Source organism: Eumetopias jubatus, unplaced genomic scaffold (genome assembly GCF_037043125.1).
Source record: "Eumetopias jubatus isolate StellerSeaLion01/CBP00866 unplaced genomic scaffold, mEumJub1_p1.0 scaffold_5, whole genome shotgun sequence".
Taxonomy (NCBI): domain Eukaryota; kingdom Metazoa; phylum Chordata; class Mammalia; order Carnivora; family Otariidae; genus Eumetopias; species Eumetopias jubatus.
This window is the reverse complement of record NW_028274811.1, coordinates 67,989,598-68,007,784: the sequence shown is the minus strand read 5'-3', so window position 1 is coordinate 68,007,784 and position 18,187 is coordinate 67,989,598. Positions and strand designations below refer to the sequence as shown.

Below are 18,187 nucleotides of genomic sequence, written 5' to 3'. Positions count from 1 at the left end.
AGAATTACAAAGGGCTCCCTACAGTAACTCACTAATTAAAAGACAAACAACCCAAGTTTACCATGTAGGCAAAAGACTTGAACAAACATTTCACAAAGACTGATATACAAATGACCAATATACACATGAAAATGCATCATCAAGGAGATGCAAATTAAAACTACAATTACACACATTCTTAGAGTGGCTAAAATTAATAAGACTGACTGTGTCAAGCACTGGTGTGAAGGTGGAGAAACGGGCACTATACACTGCTGGTACATAGGTAAAACTGTACAACCACTTTAGAAAACTGTTTCACAGAATCTTATCAAATTAAACAAATATCTAGTCTTTAGTCCAGCAATTCTATTCTTAGGGATTTATCTGAGAGCAACAAGAATATATGTCAACAAAAATACCTATAGAAAAATTTAGCCAAAACTAGAAACTGACTCAAATGTGTAACAGAAGAATGAATAAATATATTTACACAAAGGAACACGACTCAGCAATAAAAACAAATGAATTACTGATAGCCACAACAGCATCAATGAATCTCACAGATATCATATTGAGAGAAAAAAGCCAATCACAAAACTGCACAGATTGTATGATCCCATTTATATACAAAAATGGAATGAAGAGATAGTTCCCCATTGCTGGAGGTAATCAAGAATAATCAGGGTGACCACTTGTAAGGGACACCATGAGCTAAGTTAGTCTAAATGACCCCAATGGATGTTTCCAACATTGATCTTCTATAGTTATGTTCATTTGAAAGAACTTCAGTTTCATAAACCTTAAAACTTAGACAATAGTAGAGGAATGTAGGTAGTTGACCTGGCAGTAATTATTACTACCATATTGACAAACAACTGAAATATGTTTTTGAAAAATCAGGATACTGTTTTACAAGAAAAGGCAAACAGCCAAGGATTAAAGGGTGTTGCCTAATAAACATAATGGCTTATATCTTATAATAGTAATCTTGACACATCCATTAGTTAGGTCAATCAAATCTTAGTATGGACAGAAAAAGAGGAACATAATCCTGCCAAGTACCTTCGAGGGAGAACAAATTTGTCTGGCTTTCTAAAAGACAAGTGCAGTTTCAAATCTTACTCTGCATGCAATCTCTTGTGATACGTTCTTCTGGTTGAATGATAATGAATAAAACCTAGCCTCATGCAAGTGTGTCTGTTTCTAACTACCTATAGGTAGTTGGAAATGGGATGTATGTTTTCATAACATTTTTAGATAGTTGAGAATATTCTTTGATTCTACAACCAAACTCAACAAGTGGTGATTTTTCAATGGTTAGTTGCAACGTGGAACTGTAAGACTTATCAATGAACTTATTCCACTCTGTTTCATTAAAATTAATTGGTCTATGTTGCAATTTGAATGGATCTTTTAACCATAAGTGATTCTGTGACATGATACATTGGTCATTTCAAAAATTGTGGTCCAGTGAGTTAAGAATATCTTCAAAGATTGACACATTTCATTATACAATATCAAAATAATCATGTCATCTCCATACAGGCAACACTATGTTCCAAATGACACGACTAGAAGAGCTACATGGCAGCAAAGTTTCTGTCACTCTAAGTGATCTTCCAGGTTATTTAAGTAACCTCACCTTGAAGACGGTAGTACTGACAAAGATAAAGAAGTTGCAATGTCTAAAGAACTGCTTAATACCCATTATTATCACTGCTGATGACATCAGAAAAGATTAGTGTTAGGAAGCTTTCAAGTTCATGGTAGTGAATGCAAATTTTCCAAAATTCTAATTTTCCCTTGAAAGCTCATATTTTGTCATTGACAATAAATGCTGTTCTTGAATCAACATTTATTAGAAAATATTTGACAAAAACCCAAAATAATCATACTGTGTTTTCAGTCATTCTTTCAAATAACAGTGGTGTTCCATTAACTTGCAACTCAAAGCACAAGTAATGTTTCCTAAAGACAATCATGATACTTGAAGGATGTAGCAGAAATGCTTTATGTGTACCCATTTTGTCACACAAAACATTATAAACATATGTACTCAAGGTGGAGATATAATAAAATTAATAACTTAAGCTCCTTCATCAAGAGCACTATTAAAGAGATATTGATTTACTTTTCTTGCAAGTATGTGGAAGTATCCACATACAGTGTCTACAATTTCAATTTGGTGCCACTCCCTTTCTGCTAAGATTTCAGCAATTTTCCCACTGTTGCATCAATGCAAATGTTTCATAGTGTTGACTATGAAAAAGTCAGTAACATCTTACTATAATTATGAAAATAGCTTTGAGTTTGCAATCTGCCTGAAAGAGTCAAAGAGACTCTCTGGGAGCCACAGATTACACATTCAGAATTATGGGGGGGGGAGGGGTTGACATTTAATTAACTAAATATCATTCAGCATACTGAAGGAACTATTACTTCAAAAGCTATTACTATATATCCAGTGTCTTAGGAAAAAAACTGCCCACCCACTCTAACCCTACTCTGTTGTAGAAACCAATACTACAATTTTCCATATTCGAAATCAGTTAGAAACAAGGATTTTCATAACATACATATATATATGTATACACTTCATTGTGTATATATATGTAAGTAGATAGATAGATATACACACATAAGAAACAGAGACCTTGAAATTTGTCATCATGGTTTTGAATAATATAAAATATAATATGGTCTTGAACATAGCACTTTAGTTCATTTATCTACCTAGTGAGATGAAGATGCAGCTTTAGTCACTAAAACCAGTCCAGACCTGGTTTTTCACTGCTCAAAAGCCAGACTGCCAACCACTCGAAATCCTGTGACCTTACTGCCGAACATACTACTGTCGTCACATCTAACAGTGCTATACTCTATTATTCAGGGAAGAAGGAGCTATGATATTTACCTCTTCAATCTCTTAAGTGCATCATTTTATGGGACAGATGCTAAGGGAGAGGGAAATTTGCCAAGAAAGTTCTAAAACAACACAGTAATTAGCTAGAGACATCACTCCTCCTCCAAGACTAAAAAAATCCAACATTCCTGGGATATTACATGGGGGGAAAAGTGCCCTTTAAAAATACTGCATAACATACCTCTGCACTTTCTAGCTTTCATCTGCCAGCCCACATAATAACATTCTTTCCCACACATGTCCACATTAGGTCAAATATCGATTTTGGAGCTGGATGAATAAAATAAAATATTTGTGAAAGAGCAAAATATCAGGCACATCCAGTCAGCCAGATATTATCAAATATCAAGGAGCCCACATTTAGATTCTCTAATGTTCAGACTGTCAGTAATAAGACCCCTATGAATTTAAACCCAGACTCTTCTCATACGTTCCTTTTATATTTGAGGAAATTTTTATAGAAAAAAAAAAACCTGACATTATTATCTTCATTTTCGTATGAGGTCACTGGTTTCCTTCCTTCCTCCTCCTTTCTTCCACAAATATTTTTTGAGTACCTACAATTTTTTGAGTGCCAGATACTGAGTACTGCCGTATCTCAGAGAATAGCATTATGCCTCATATGTTTGGCTTTTTTAATCTATAGAAGTGATTACAGAGTCTTTGAGAACTAATGCAAAAGAAACTGTACCTAGAATACACAATTATCTAAGACAGTAATAGCTTATTCCCTGTAATTAGGAGTTTCCCCCAATCTCAGCTATCTTTTCTTCTATTGTGTCCAAACTTCTGTGCTGATGATTGCATGCTGTTTTTTTAATATCTCCTGTAATGTATATTATTTTTGGTGTAGATAATTTCCTGGCTTTTACTTTTACTCAATTCCACTCATTTAACAACATTGACTATTCACTTTGTAAACAGCCTACTCTTTCTTGCTTTGCTGTTTTTATTGCTGTCACTAAAATTTAGACTTCCTTATCTTCTTCCATATTTATGAATTGTATATAAGTCAGGGATGACAGTTTATCATGACATTTAAGTAAAATCTTGGGCTCTGAAGTCACACTACCTAAATTTCAAATTCCAACTCAGTCATGTCCTAGCTTTGGGACCCTAAGCAAATCACCTAACCTCTTTCTAGAAGCCTCTGTTTTCTCAACCACAAAATGGGGCTAATGACAGTAACTTCCTAAAAGATTGCTTTGACACTAAATGAGATAATGTACACAAAGCTCTTAGCATACTACCTCAGGGGTGTATAGTAAGGGACCAACAAATATTGGTCCAATAAAATTAACATGGTGAATGTAATGTATGGTGATTAACATAACACAATAAAATAAAATAAAATAATTAACATGGTGAACAGATTAGATTCTCCCTGAATTCAATTACTATCTTGATTGCTACAGCTTCTTTAGTACACCTCCCATTTTCATTGAGGATGTTGCCTTGGACAAGGAATTAAAGGTAATTGTCACTTTTCCTTGGAATTTGAATACTCATTTGAAAGTTAAATAGCCATAATAAACAGTATATGACTAAAACGCAGTAAGAGTGACCCAAATGGAAAGTACTGTGAGATTTCAAAGAAGGGAGAGATCACTATCATCTGCATGGTCAAGAAGGCTTTACTGAAGAGAAATAAAAGGGGTGAACTTAGTAAGTAAGGTAAAAATTAGTGGAACCTTCATGGTAGAGCAGGTAACAGAAACAAATGACAAAAGCAGAAGAGTGCATGGCCTTTCCCAGAATATTCTTTGGCCTGATTTGCTTACTCCTCCTCTATGAGAGATCAGGTTGGAAAGTACACTGAGGCACGACAGTTGAGAATCTGGGATGTCTGACTGAAACATTTGAACATATTATAGAATAGCAGTCACATTAATTTATTGATTTAGTCAATAAATACATATTGAATGCTGATTATGTGAAGTGCTAAGTGCTAGAGATGGAGCAGTGGAAAAAAATCCCTGTCTTTATGGAATTTATATTCCATTCTCACACCTAAATGCCCACAGAGGTGCAGCAGGTAACAGAAGTAAGCCAAGTAGTCAGGATAAGTCATGGCAAGGTGTGAAGTTGAATTCTGTGTCAACCTGAGTGGGCCACAGGGTGCCCAGATATTTGGTCAAACATTATTCTGCATGTGTTTGTGAGGGTGTTACTGAAAGAGATTGACATGTGAATCGACAGACTGAGTAAAGCAGATTGTCCTTCCTAATGTGAGTGAGCTTCATCTAATCAGATGAAGGCCTGAATAGGCCAAAAAGGCTGAATACTGGAACTTCTGCTGCATGACTGCCTTGGAACTGGGTCATTGGGTTTTTCCTGCATTAGGATTCAAACTGAAATATCAGCTTTCCTGTCTTCAGCTTGCTGACTACAGATCTTAGGACTTATCAGCCTCCATAATTGTATGAGCCAGTTCCTTATAATAAATCTCTTTATACACACACACACACACACACACACACACACACATACATACACAGTGAGAAACAGAACCAGTAGGATGTATATATATACATACATATACATACACACCTACACACCCTATTAGTTCTGTTTCTCTGGAGAATCCTGACTAATACAGGTGGGGATGAGGGAAAACTCTAAAGTATATGTCTGGGGCGCCTGCGTGGCTCAGTCAGTTATGCATCTGCCTTCGGTAACGTCATGATCCTGGGGTCCTGGGATCGGCCCCACATCAGGCTCCCTGCTCAGCCGGGAGTCTGCCTTCTCCCTCTGCCCTGCTTGTTCTCTCTCTTTAATAAATATAATCTTAAAAAAAAATAAAGTAAGTGCATGCCTAACTCCAGCTGAACGCTTCCATGTGAGAATGGGACCCACTCTGCTAGACCATTTATTTATCAAGAAAAGCCAGAAATCTGGGGTTTTTACTATTTCAATTTTAAAGTACTGAGAACAACGTTTAAAAAAAAGGCACATCTCATCAGCTAAGCAAAAGCTGTCTAAAGGTTATATGCACCCCAAGGCCCCCAATTCCTTACCTCAGTTTCAGACAATTAAGAGGCAATAGAGGTTTTCTGAGCAGGATTATTCTTATGTCAGTTCATGTTAAGAATTAGAAGACAGGTATACTAAGGACCCAGAGACTAGTTAAGAGGTCCTTGTTATAATCAAAGTTCAAACGATGAACAGTCCAGTATAATGTTAAAATATTGAGATACGAAAAAAAGGAACACCTGAAGACGTGGTGCTAATAAACAGGGATGAAGACTGAAACTTGTCATTCCAAGACAAGGTTAATGAGTAGGCCACTAGCAGTATTCCTTCTCTGACCACGACAGCACTTTTAAGTCTCTGATTTAATTTCCTTGACTAAAAAAGAAAAGCTTGCTCTGCTAAGTATGTATTTTGTTGTTAAACTAACACCAGTTAATTTATTAGGTATACTTCAAAACGCCATTGGCCTAAGAAGTAAGTTGACTAACCACTCATAGAACAGCCTTAAAGGGCAGCTGCCTTCCCCACATGGACCCAGAGATCTAGGCTTCCTTCTGTTGAAGCTATACTACATCACAGGGCCTCTGAGTCCTTCCTTTGCTCTGGATCAGTAGAAGGTCAGGAGCCTGGAGAATCCAGCAGGGAATTCTGATGGGCCTAGTCTGGTAGTAAAGCACATCACATTTTGTCAAGTAGAACTTAGTCACAAGGCCATACCCTACTGCATGAGGTGAAGAAGAAAGTAATTTGATGGAAAATTAGTGAGGGTGTCACACTAAAGGAATAGGTATTTATTCTCTTTGAGCTTATTTTCTCAACTATAAAATGAAAGGTTTGGATTTGGTACTTTCTGAGATTCCTTCCAGCTTATTAAGTTTTTTTGTTAGTTGAGTGGTTTCTTAACCAGTAGTGGAAGAAAATAGAGCAGAAGCCAGAATATTTCTACCCTTGATTTATTACAGGATACATAGAGAATAATGTCCTGTCCTTTCTTAAGACACCTTATAACATTATTCTAACTGCTGAAAAGCAGTGTTCAAATTATACATTTCATGGCATTTTATTAGCAATTATTATAACACTGATCACAAAGGATTTACATCACATGATATTTCCTTCCTGTATTTCTAGATAACCACAGATCTTTCTGTAGTAATGACAATGAGTATATACAAAAGGATAACGTACTTCCTTAGACTTTTACTTAATTAACACTGAATGGAATTATGCTTAGAATAAATAAAAGATGAACAGCTCTTCTTTTCATTCTTATTCTCTCTTTTTCCTAACAAAAATAATTTATAATTTCAACTTTTCCTGCTGCTTTTCCAAAATCCTAGTTTTAAACCCAATCAAAAGATGCTAACATATTCCAAAGTGAGAGAATGCTTTGGATTCTGTACTACTCCTGTCTTCTTCATCTTTAAGAGATTTTAAGTCTTTTCTTTCCCAAGCTGCCAGTTACACTGAATTGTTCTGAAATGTGAATGAATTTTTTTGTGTAAATATGAGCTTCCACCGACTACAGCAACAATAAGAACTTCACACTTGTCATTTACTAAAACCTGCCTCTTGAGCCCTGTCAGTCATGGGCCTCTACATGTGGGTTTCTTGGTTGGAGCAGCGTTGTTTTATGGCAGCTTCTGTTTAGGAATTCATGTTGCTACTTGGCATTTATGTAGTTCAGCTGTTAGAGAGTCAGAGTAAAAGGAAAGAAAACATGCAGGAGGGAAGGTTTCAGGAGCTAAGAGGGAAAGAAGAAAGGGCTCTGGGTTATGAAATAACAATGCCAGCCGTGTGGCAGCAGTAAACCACAGGCACACCCCCTGGGTTGATGACAGACAGTATGGCAGAGCGGATACAGTTCACACCCATCGTGCTGACCGGGGTGGCCGAGCGCTATGATAAAGGGCAAGTGTTGCATGAAATATTAGCAGTTACGTTCAACTTTCCAGCTTTTTCATTCCTTTACAACACTGAGCTTGATTACAACATGTGCCACTGAGTTTAGATGTGCTTAAAGCAAAGACAAAGAGACTCTGGAAAAGACAGGCATAAAGATGAAAAACTGAATACTCTGGTCCCTAACCAGGGTTGACAGAACTGCACATGATTCATAATGTGGGCTCAAATATGCCCAGAAGATCAGATATTTATCCAACATTTATCTGCATAAAACTATATCCCTTGGGGCTCTTTTGTAATGGGAAAATAATAGGAGTAGGCTTTTTCTGGGGTTCACAAACACTTTGAGCTTATTAGTCTCAAATCACTAGGAACCTTGAATTTAGAGATTTGAGGTTCAGGGAGCAAGCTTTTTTAGAATATGTAAACAAAGAGCAATGTAAATTAAATTTCACCCCTTTTCCATGTAACTCCAGGAAAGTTAATATAGGTTCTCAACCTTGTGTAACTGACATCTTCTATTTGTGCTTGCCAAGGAGAAAAATGTAGTTTTCTATGGATTCTTCGGAAGACGTAGCCTTGTAAAGAGAGCTAAATAGGCAGAGGTAAAATAAAAAAAGTAGAGAAGTTAACAAATTTTCTTCAAAAATAATTGCTTCCATTCGACAGGTGCTCCACATCTTTAACCAAATAGTTTGAGACTTGTGTGTAATGGATTTTTTTATTTGTTGTGAAGTCCATATTGTAACATATCCATGTTTTATTAGTATTTTAATATTGATATATTAATATTTTCATATTATCTTGGTAGAAAACCTCTCTAAAACAACCAAAAGCAAATGACTATGAATAACAAATGATAACATCAGACTTTAAGATATGAGGACAACATAATATTTATAGCAGATTTCACTCATTTCCAACATTTTTGGGCACATACATATATTCTAGCTTCATTTATGCTCACCCATTTTTAGATTAAAAAAAAACCTTCAATCTAGTAACTGAAATGGTATATCCATTATGGCAAAAATTATCCACACACTGTATGTGTACCGATAGTGCCCAACAGAAAGAATGCTGTCTATTTGTGTATAATGAACAATGTTCTTACACCTAATATCTCCTCACTTATAATGGGGAAAAAATGACAGCCAAGGGTATATATAGCAATTTTCATGCACTTACAGTTTCCTTCTTTCTCATTTGCCAAACCAGAAGAGTAAATTAAATTGCCTTGCTTTTCTCTTCCACACTTAAAAATATTGTTAGAGACTTAGGACTTTATTGTTTTGATATAACAAAGTGGTTAACTGAGGCATAGAGTAAATCAGCTTTGTGTTTCAAAAGCTCAGCAACAGAAGTATTCTTAAGGTAACAAAATACTAGATGACTAAAAAAAAAATTATCAATTAACACCTCAGTGCTTCAAATTCCAATATCATTTTTCAAAGTGCTGGAACAAACAATCCTAAAATTTTTATGGAATCAGAAAAGACCCCGAATCACCAAGGAAATGTTGAAAAAGAAAAACAAAGCTGGGGGCATCACGTTGCCTGACTTCAAGCTATATTACAAAGCAGTGATCACCAAGACAGCATGGTACTGGCACAAAAACAGACATATAGACCAATTGAACAGAACAGAGAGCCCAGATATGGACCCTCAACTCTATGGTCAAATAATCTTTGACAAAGCAAGAAAAAATATGCAATGGAAAAAAGTCTCTTCAGTAAATGGTGCTGAGTAAATTGGACAGCTAAAAACAGAAGAACGAAACTCGACCATTCTCTAACACCATACACAAAGATAAAATCAAAATGGATGAAAGACCTCAATGTGAGACAAGGAATCCATCAAAATCCTAGAGAAGAACATAGGCAGTAACCTCTTTGACATTGCCCACAGCAACTTTTTTCACGATACATCTCCAAAGGCTAGTGAAACAAAAGCAAAAATGAACTTTTGGGACTTCATCAAGATAAAAAGCTTCTGCACAGCAAAGGAAACCGTCAACAAAACAAAGAGGCAACCCACAGAATGGGAGAAGATATTTGCAAATGACACTGCAGATAAAGGGCTGGTATACAAGATCTATAAAGAACTTCTCAAACTCAACCCCCAAAAAACAAATAATCAAGTCAAAAAATGGGCAGAAGACATGAACAGACACTTCTTCAAGGAAGACATACAAATGGCTAACAGACACATGAAAAAATGTTCATCATCATTAGCCATCAGGAAAATTCAAATCAAAACCACATTGAGATACCACCTTACACCAGTTAGAATGGCAAAAATTGACAAGGCAAGAAACAACAAATGTTGGAGAGGTTGTGGAGAAAGGGGAACCCTTTTATTTTACACTGTTGGTGGGAATGCAAGTAGGTACAGCCACTTCGGAAAACAGTGTGGAGGTGCCTCAAAAAATTAAAAATAGAGCAACCCTATGACCCAGCAATTACACTCCTGGGCATTTACCCCAAAGACACAGATGTAGTGAAAAGAAGGGCCATATGCACCCCAGTGTTCATAGCAGCAATGTCTGCAATAGCCAAACTGTGGAAAGAGCCATGATGCCCTTCAACAGATGAATGGATAAAGAAGATGTGGTCCATATATGGAGTGGAATATTACTCAGCCATAAAAAAGGATGGATACTCAACTTTTACATCAACATGGATGGGACTGGAGGAGATGATGCTAAGTGAAATAAGTCAAGCAGAGAAAGTCAATTACCATATGGTTTCACTTATTTGTGGAACATAAGGAATAGCATGGAGGACATTAGGAGAAGGAAGGGGAAAATGAAGGGGGGGAATCAGAGGGGGAGACAAACCATAAGAGACTATGGACTCTGAGAAACAAACAGGGTTCTAGAGGGGAGTGGTGGGGGGATGGGTTAGCCTGGTGATGGGTATTAAGGAGGGCACGTACTGCATGGAGCACTGGGTGTTATGCACAAACAATGAATCGTGGAACACTACATCAAAAACTAATGGTGTACTGTATGGTGACTAACATAACATAATAAAATAAAATTAAAAAAACAAAAAACAAAAAACACCTCAGTGCTTCCAAAAGAGGTATGAGTTGGACATGAGACTAGGACAGGATCTCGAGCATAGCGTCATGCCAAGCACGGTACAACACTGGGGAGTTGCTGACTTTTCTTTTCCAAAGGGGCTGACGGTATAGTTCTAATTGACTATTACAAATAAAGTCTTAAGAGATTTAATAAATGAATCCTGTAAAAACATTACAAACTAATATGTAGTCATAACTTACTTTTGCAACTGGCTAGTGCTCACTTTGGCAGCACACATACTGCAGTAGGAACAATCCAGAGAAGATCAGTGTTGCCCCTGCACAGAGGACATGTACATTTGTGAAAGGATCTGTGTGTGTGAGGGATTGCCAGGGACTAGGGGATGTGGCAAAGATACTGACTACAAAGGAACACAGTGGAACTTTTGGGTGATAACAAAAATGTTCTGTATCATGATTGTAGTAGTGGGAACATGACTGTATTCATTTGTCAAAACTCATCAAATTGCAGTCTTACAGTTGGTGATTTTATTGTGTGTGAGTTACATCTCAATAAAGCTGAGAAAAGAATTCTGACTCTTTCTTTCACCCCATGCATTAATTGGGATAATACAATTTCATGAAAAGCACAGGGACTTTTCCCCTCTATTCTTTGCTTGAGGAATTCAGGCATGGCAGAACCAGCAGGTCTTTTAACAATTTATCAGCCTCTTGCAATCAAGTAAAAATTCACTATATTTAGATACTGAAACAAGTAATTATTTCAATGGGAAATCTAATAGTTGCTTATCCCTAAACTAAGGGAAATATTGAGAAACATAGAAAGTATTTTTTCTGTTCCTTTTTTTTAAGATTTTATTTTTAAGTAATCTCTACACCTAATGGGGGGCTTGAACCTACAACCCCAAGATCAAGAGTTGCAAGCTCCCCAGACTGAGCCAGCCAGGCACCCCTGGAAAGTAGAATGATCAATCATTAGTAATGTGTTCTCAAAAAACAAAATACTTTAAGGACAAAGTCCTTCTTCAAGACAAAGATTATTATTCACCTTTTGATCACCAAGATCTAATTTCTTTCTCCAAACATTCAAGTTAAAACTTTGAAAAAAAAATATATGCACATTATGTACATAAAATGAGTATGTGTTTTTCTGTCTCCAATACATGCACTGAGGACAACAGAAGGTTGTTTGATGAAATCAATAATATGGAAAAGAGTTACTTTTGTCTTTTCTCCATCTAGACTTTTTTTTTTTTGGCAGACCAATCTGATGAGGTGGGAAAAAAATGAAGCTTGAAGAAAAGAAAATTGAAGCTAAAAACAATAGAGAAGATTGATTAACCCCACATTATCAGGTTAAGTGTCAACAGCAAAGAGCTACTGGGCTTCTGCAGTGTTTTCCTCTAAACTTTCAGCCTTGCATCCGTCAAACCTCAAGATAACTATCCATCATGGAGTCAAAGTGGCGAACAACTGTGTGGTCCTTTGATAAGGGACAGTGTCACAATTTGTCTCCTTCTCTTCCCACAGATCGCCTCTAATGGGGTAAAGCCAGGCCACAACAGCTGCAAAGAGCCCAATGACATTCTTTAGTATAAAAGAAATTCTCAGTAAATATGTACAGCAGGAATCTAAACAACATTCAAAAAGTATCTAAACTCAATGATTATTTACTTGTTCTATGACAGTTGTTGTTTGTTCTTCCTGGACACTAATGTTGGTCAAACCACTTTTTAAATATAATTAAATGGCAGGATTATGATACACTTAAAAATGTGATGATGTTAACAATCCCCTGAGAGCTACAGTGCAGCATCTATACAACTAAGTAACATTTAAAATCTGTAGCTGGACTATATTAGCATTTATGCAAGGCCTACCAGCAGGTAATTCATACATTTAGATGTACAACAGAGTATCACCTATGCCATTCAAAAATGGAGAGCTCTATCCTCTCTGCAAAAAAAAAAAAAAAAAAAATCAGCCTAACTAATGAAGAATGCTTAGTAGCATAGAAAATGACTATTTCATAATATAAGGAGAAAGAAAGCAAACTTTTAAAATATGAATTATGATTACAATTATGTTAATAAATATTCATGGGGAAAAAAGTGCTTGAAAGTTTATGAAGTATACCAATTGGTATATTAGAGTAGTGAGAATATGGACAATAATTTTTTTCTGTTCTGTTCTATGAATGTTTTCAAAAATTATTTTATTCCTTCTCGACATTTTTTTCTCTACACACTTGAAAACTAATCAGGTTTACATTAAGATTCCCTTCCCTAACATTCCGTATCTGCAAATATTAGTTTTAAAAGAAAGAGCTCTGAATCATCACCAGCAAGGAAGATATCACCTCAAACTGGCCTGTAACTATCCTATTGTGGGCCAACAGATCCCAGCTTCTTGAGTAGGAAGCAGCTCTATTCAAGGATAGTGAGAAAAAAAGTAATCCTAGGTAATTGTTCCGAGGCCTTGTCTTGTCACTCTGTCTTTCCATGGAATGCAATAAAGTGGAAATGAGGGAGGAGAATGAAAGATTTATGTAATCAGTTCAGAATCTCATGGAACACCCTGATGACCAAGCAAAGGAGTTATTCTGCTCCACCCTGAGCACATTTCTCCCCTTAAGTTACAGTATAACTTCTTTTGCCTTCACATCTGCTCTTGGAGTTCATTTTAGACTGATTTTTATGTGTATAAAAATATTTAAGAGGCAAACACTGAGTTTCCCCAGACTTCAAGCCACCTTCTGAGAAGATAGCCCTTTAGCCCATATACGTCCCCCAACATTCTCCAACAGTCGGTATCTGAAGTACATTCTTTATTGTCGTAAAGGCATTTTAGTGTACTCAGTTTTTACCGAAATGCAGAAACCTATTAAAGAAGTGTAATTAGCTAGTATCATTTTCAGTTAACATTTATGTTGGGACTGGAAAAGGATATGGGCAAAACAAAACCTATGAGAATGAGACAGCGGCTAGGAGTAGGAACTGCCAAAACGGAGGGAAGTTCATTGACAGGGAAGGGAGGAACAAAGCAAATGAAATCTGCGGCATTCACCATTTGATCCTGGGCCAATCCTGTTGATCCTTGCTGAGGAAAAAATGTGAACTTGAGAACTGGAACAATTTGGATTCAAATCCTATCTCTACTGCTTAGTAATTGTGAGGACATAGACCAGTTACCTAACCTGTCTCAATAGTGTGTTTTCCTTACCAGCCAAGAAGGAAAGTAACATATACTTCATGAAAATATTTTAAGTAATAAATGGTGAAATAATTGTGCATTTAATCATGTATAATCAAAACTTCACAAATGTTCATTACTATTCCCTTTTCCTTTTCTTCTCATTTTCTTCTGCAAATCAGGTATATTATATACTCCCTAAATCCACATTTGCAGTGAGTTTTGAAACCCTATTAAAGATAGTTGACCAACATCATTGTCTTCATGATGGTCAAGACTAGATTTCCAAAGGTCATGCTGGCTCCTAAAGATTCTACTTTCTAGCTCAAAAAAAAAAAAAAAAAAAAAAAAATCCAGGTCTGTTTTCTAGTTCTTTCAGTAAATGGCATAGAAACTCCACTTGTGTACTTCTTGGATGAACAATTCAAACTGCCTGTTCCATACTAATCTGTTACAGAATGTAATGAGCTCCCCAGATGTGGGCTGTTTGAGAGAGGAGCCACATGCAGAGATCAGTAGAGAAGTGACTCTCATCACAAGCCCCCAGATGAGGCCTCTAAAATTCAGAGGGCATCGCATAAAGCTATGAGAAGCCCGGCTATGAGTGTGCAATGCCCACTGACTGTCCCAAATCTAAAGGTTTACTCAAACTGAAAAACTGCCAAAGATGCTGGTTCTTAATTAGCAACACATATATCCTGCAAACTGAATAGCAAAAAGGTTTTAATTGTAGTGTCACATACAAACTGTTTGGTTTGTCACATACAAACTGTTTGGAGGTCCCAAATTCCAAAGCATTATGAAAAAAATCTTCCAAGGGTGTAGGTAAGACATAACTGGAGTACAAGTCAGTTAGATTTTTTTTTTAAGATTTTCTTTATTTATTTAATTGACAGAGAGAGAGAAACAGCGAGAGAGGGAACACAAGTGGGAGAGGGAGAAGCAGGCTTCCCGCAGAGCAGGGAGCCAGATGCGGGGCTCGATCTCAGGACCCTGGGATCATGACCTGAGCTGAAGGCAGTCACTTAACCAGCTGAGCCACCCAGGCGCCCGGGTTTGTTTTTTTTTAAATTATTGGTTTTTTGTTTTTTGTATCTATGGGTTAGAACAAAAAAACAGTTCTAAAAAACAATCTGTGGCATGTTATTTGCTTTGTACCTGATCTCATGAAGTCAGCAGGAGATTTGCCACTGAAGGACTATGAGAAAGATGGTTTCTGCTAGAACCAAAAACTGCTACCGATTATTCCAATTTGATGGGAAAATTAAGTCCATATTATGTGTAATAATAATCCAAGAGCATGCTCTAACAGCATTTAGCATGCAAGCATTATTCCTGAGAGTACTTTCAAATAAAAACAAATGTGACTCAACCTTTAAACATGGATAATGATGAAATTTGGGTCTATTAGACCAGAAATAGAATGAAATTCCTAACATAAAAAACGAGGGATACTTTGCATGTCCTTTTTCTTTGCTTTACATTTCAAAAGCAAAAAAGGAAAAAAAATATTTTTACTGAACCTTTTCCATCCATGAGGAACCACTTCTCACACACACACACACACACACACACACACACACACACATACACACACACACACACACACACACACACACACACCCTAATACATGAACGTATCTTCTGGAGTGCTAAGCATGTGATATACATGATAAAGCATTGCTATTCCCAGAAATATGGCTCTAAAATAGTCATATGTGACTATTCAATGAAAAGAGTGTTTAGGATAGCCCAATTTGAGAAAGCTGTGTTACAAGATCAGATTCTATTTTTAGGCTGGATTTTTCTAGACAGATGTGAAAACCCATAAAGAGGATTTTAAAAGTGTTATTACTGGTAAGTTATTGCACCCTTAATGTGGTCCGTACTGTGGCAATAGAAGCTTCAGGAAAACATCTTTTCTTTCTGTCTCTCTCTTTAAACTTTATTTATAGCCTTGCAAAAGACTAGCATTCACATAACCCGCCTTTGCAGGCGTGCCAGAAGATTAATGATATCGCAGTGTTCTTGAGAACAAAAATGTGTCTACCACTGTTGAATAATCTCTCCTTTCACACATTAAAAGTGAGATGAGGCCTACTTTAGAAAGCAAGGACAATGTGTCGCAAAGAGTTAGTTGGCTTAAAGACATACCCGTATTGCTATCCTGAATCACAAATTGTTTTCATGCATGTTATCTTGAGAATAAGAAAGCTTTTATCACCATCCCTTTTTTTTAATTTACATAGAGCCTCAAAATCTGACTTTTTCCAGCATTTTTTACAATCTGTTGCTTTTAAGAATTGAGAATCTAGAGAAAATTGTTCATTGTGACCTCTTTTATGTCTACTCTACTGAAATTTAGCTAACAAGAGTGAAAGCTATTTAAAGATTTAAATATGATAGATGCAGTCATTTATGTTAAAGCTACTTTTGCTTAGCTTATAGTAATAATAACTCAATTTTTATTAGAACTTTTTCTGATGCTGTGCACCATGCTAAGTGTTCAATATATATTATCTCATTTAATCCTCGTGAAAATCCAAAGAGATAGTTACTACTATTATTCCTCCCTGATGGAGGAGAGAATTTATGTTTAGAGAGACATAGGACTCACCCTAAGCCACTCCTCCTATAAGTGACAGAACCACAATTCAAATCTAGGTTCAGGGAATTTCAATGCCATGCTCTTAATCACTATATCATATACTGCCTCTTGGGCAATATTCATTTAATATAGACTTTTATTCAACCAGGTAATACTTAGAGACTGCTTATAATTTTCAGGAATTTTATCACCAGTATTTAGGTATATGCCATATACCAGTCATTGCCACTGGCCTTTGGAATCATAAAAGTGAGTAAAACACAATTCTTTCTCCCCAAATGTAAGTGGGGCCAACAGAGCCACTTAAGACCTTCTCAGGGTCTAATCACTCAGAGTTTTCTAAATCCACCTAACCTCATATAAAACATTAAAATGCACTCACCTCTCACATTTTATATAATCACATAACTACACATGAGTTGTGTTACATTTGCTTGAGATTATTTTTATGGGCACTTTAATACTCATTAATTTTTCATAACTTATAGCCAATATATGTTTTTTTTTTCCAGTGTCCCAGACATTTTTACCCAGGTTCTCTGCCTATAATGCCTAACAGTACATTGGCCCTAGTGAGAAGGACAGAAAAGCAACAGGAAAGCGACACAATGTGGTAAAATAATACAGATATGTGCAAAGAATTATGGGAGCCAAAGTTATCACTTCACAGGTTAAAGGACATTGAAGGAAAATCTTGGGGTATGAGTAGGAGTTCATCAGGTAACAAAACCCTTATTTACAAAGCTATTGAGCTACAAAATTATATGATATATCCAAGAAATGTCAAATAATACCCTGTGACTTAAGAACACTATTTGGGCAGCATGACAGAGGATAGAGATGGAGGATTACAATTCAATGTCTTTTCATTGTACGTTTTCCTTTACTGGAAGGAAATTTTAATATATATTAAACCGAAAGTTCTGTTTCTTTACTGTACTGAACTTAGCAGCTTGGTGTTCTCTAAAACATAATATAAATTACAATTAATATTCTTTAGCAGATACATTTTATTGCCAATTTTCCTAAAGGAACTACACTGTTTAAGAATACTGATTCATCAGTAAGTATTTATAAATCTGGGCTACTATGCTACATGTATGTACAATTATACCATTTATAGTTTGTGTCATATATACAGTATAAATATTAATTATGTATATATACTACATACCATAAATATAGTCTAGATAAGAATAGTAAATACAGGGGTGCCTGGGTGACTCAGATGGTTAAGTGTCTGCCTTTGGTTCAGGTCATGATCCCAGGATCCTGGGATTAAGCCCCAGGGAGTCCAACCTGCTCAGTGGAGAGTCTGCTTCTTCCTCTGCCTCTGCTCTTCGCCGCCTTGTGCACTCTCTCTCAGTCTTGCTCACTCTCTCTCTCTCTCAAATAATGAATAGTAAATACAGAGCATGTGTGTATATATATACATATATGTGTATATGTATCAGGGATTATATATAAGATTTATGTTCACAACCTTAAAATTTCTTCTAAATTATGGAATATGTCCAGCAAAACTGACCAAATCCTTTATTTTCCATTAAAATTTT

The 18,187-nt window shown here is 36.3% G+C and overlaps 1 non-coding gene across 1 annotated transcript; it reads left to right on the top strand.

Annotated features, from left to right (window-relative positions):
* Positions 1–11,086: 11,086 nt before the first annotated feature.
* On the top strand, positions 11,087–11,191 carry LOC114217674 (U6 spliceosomal RNA). Its single transcript, XR_003611015.1, has one exon. It is a non-coding gene; the product is annotated as a U6 spliceosomal RNA (small nuclear RNA).
* Positions 11,192–18,187: the final 6,996 nt, after the last annotated feature.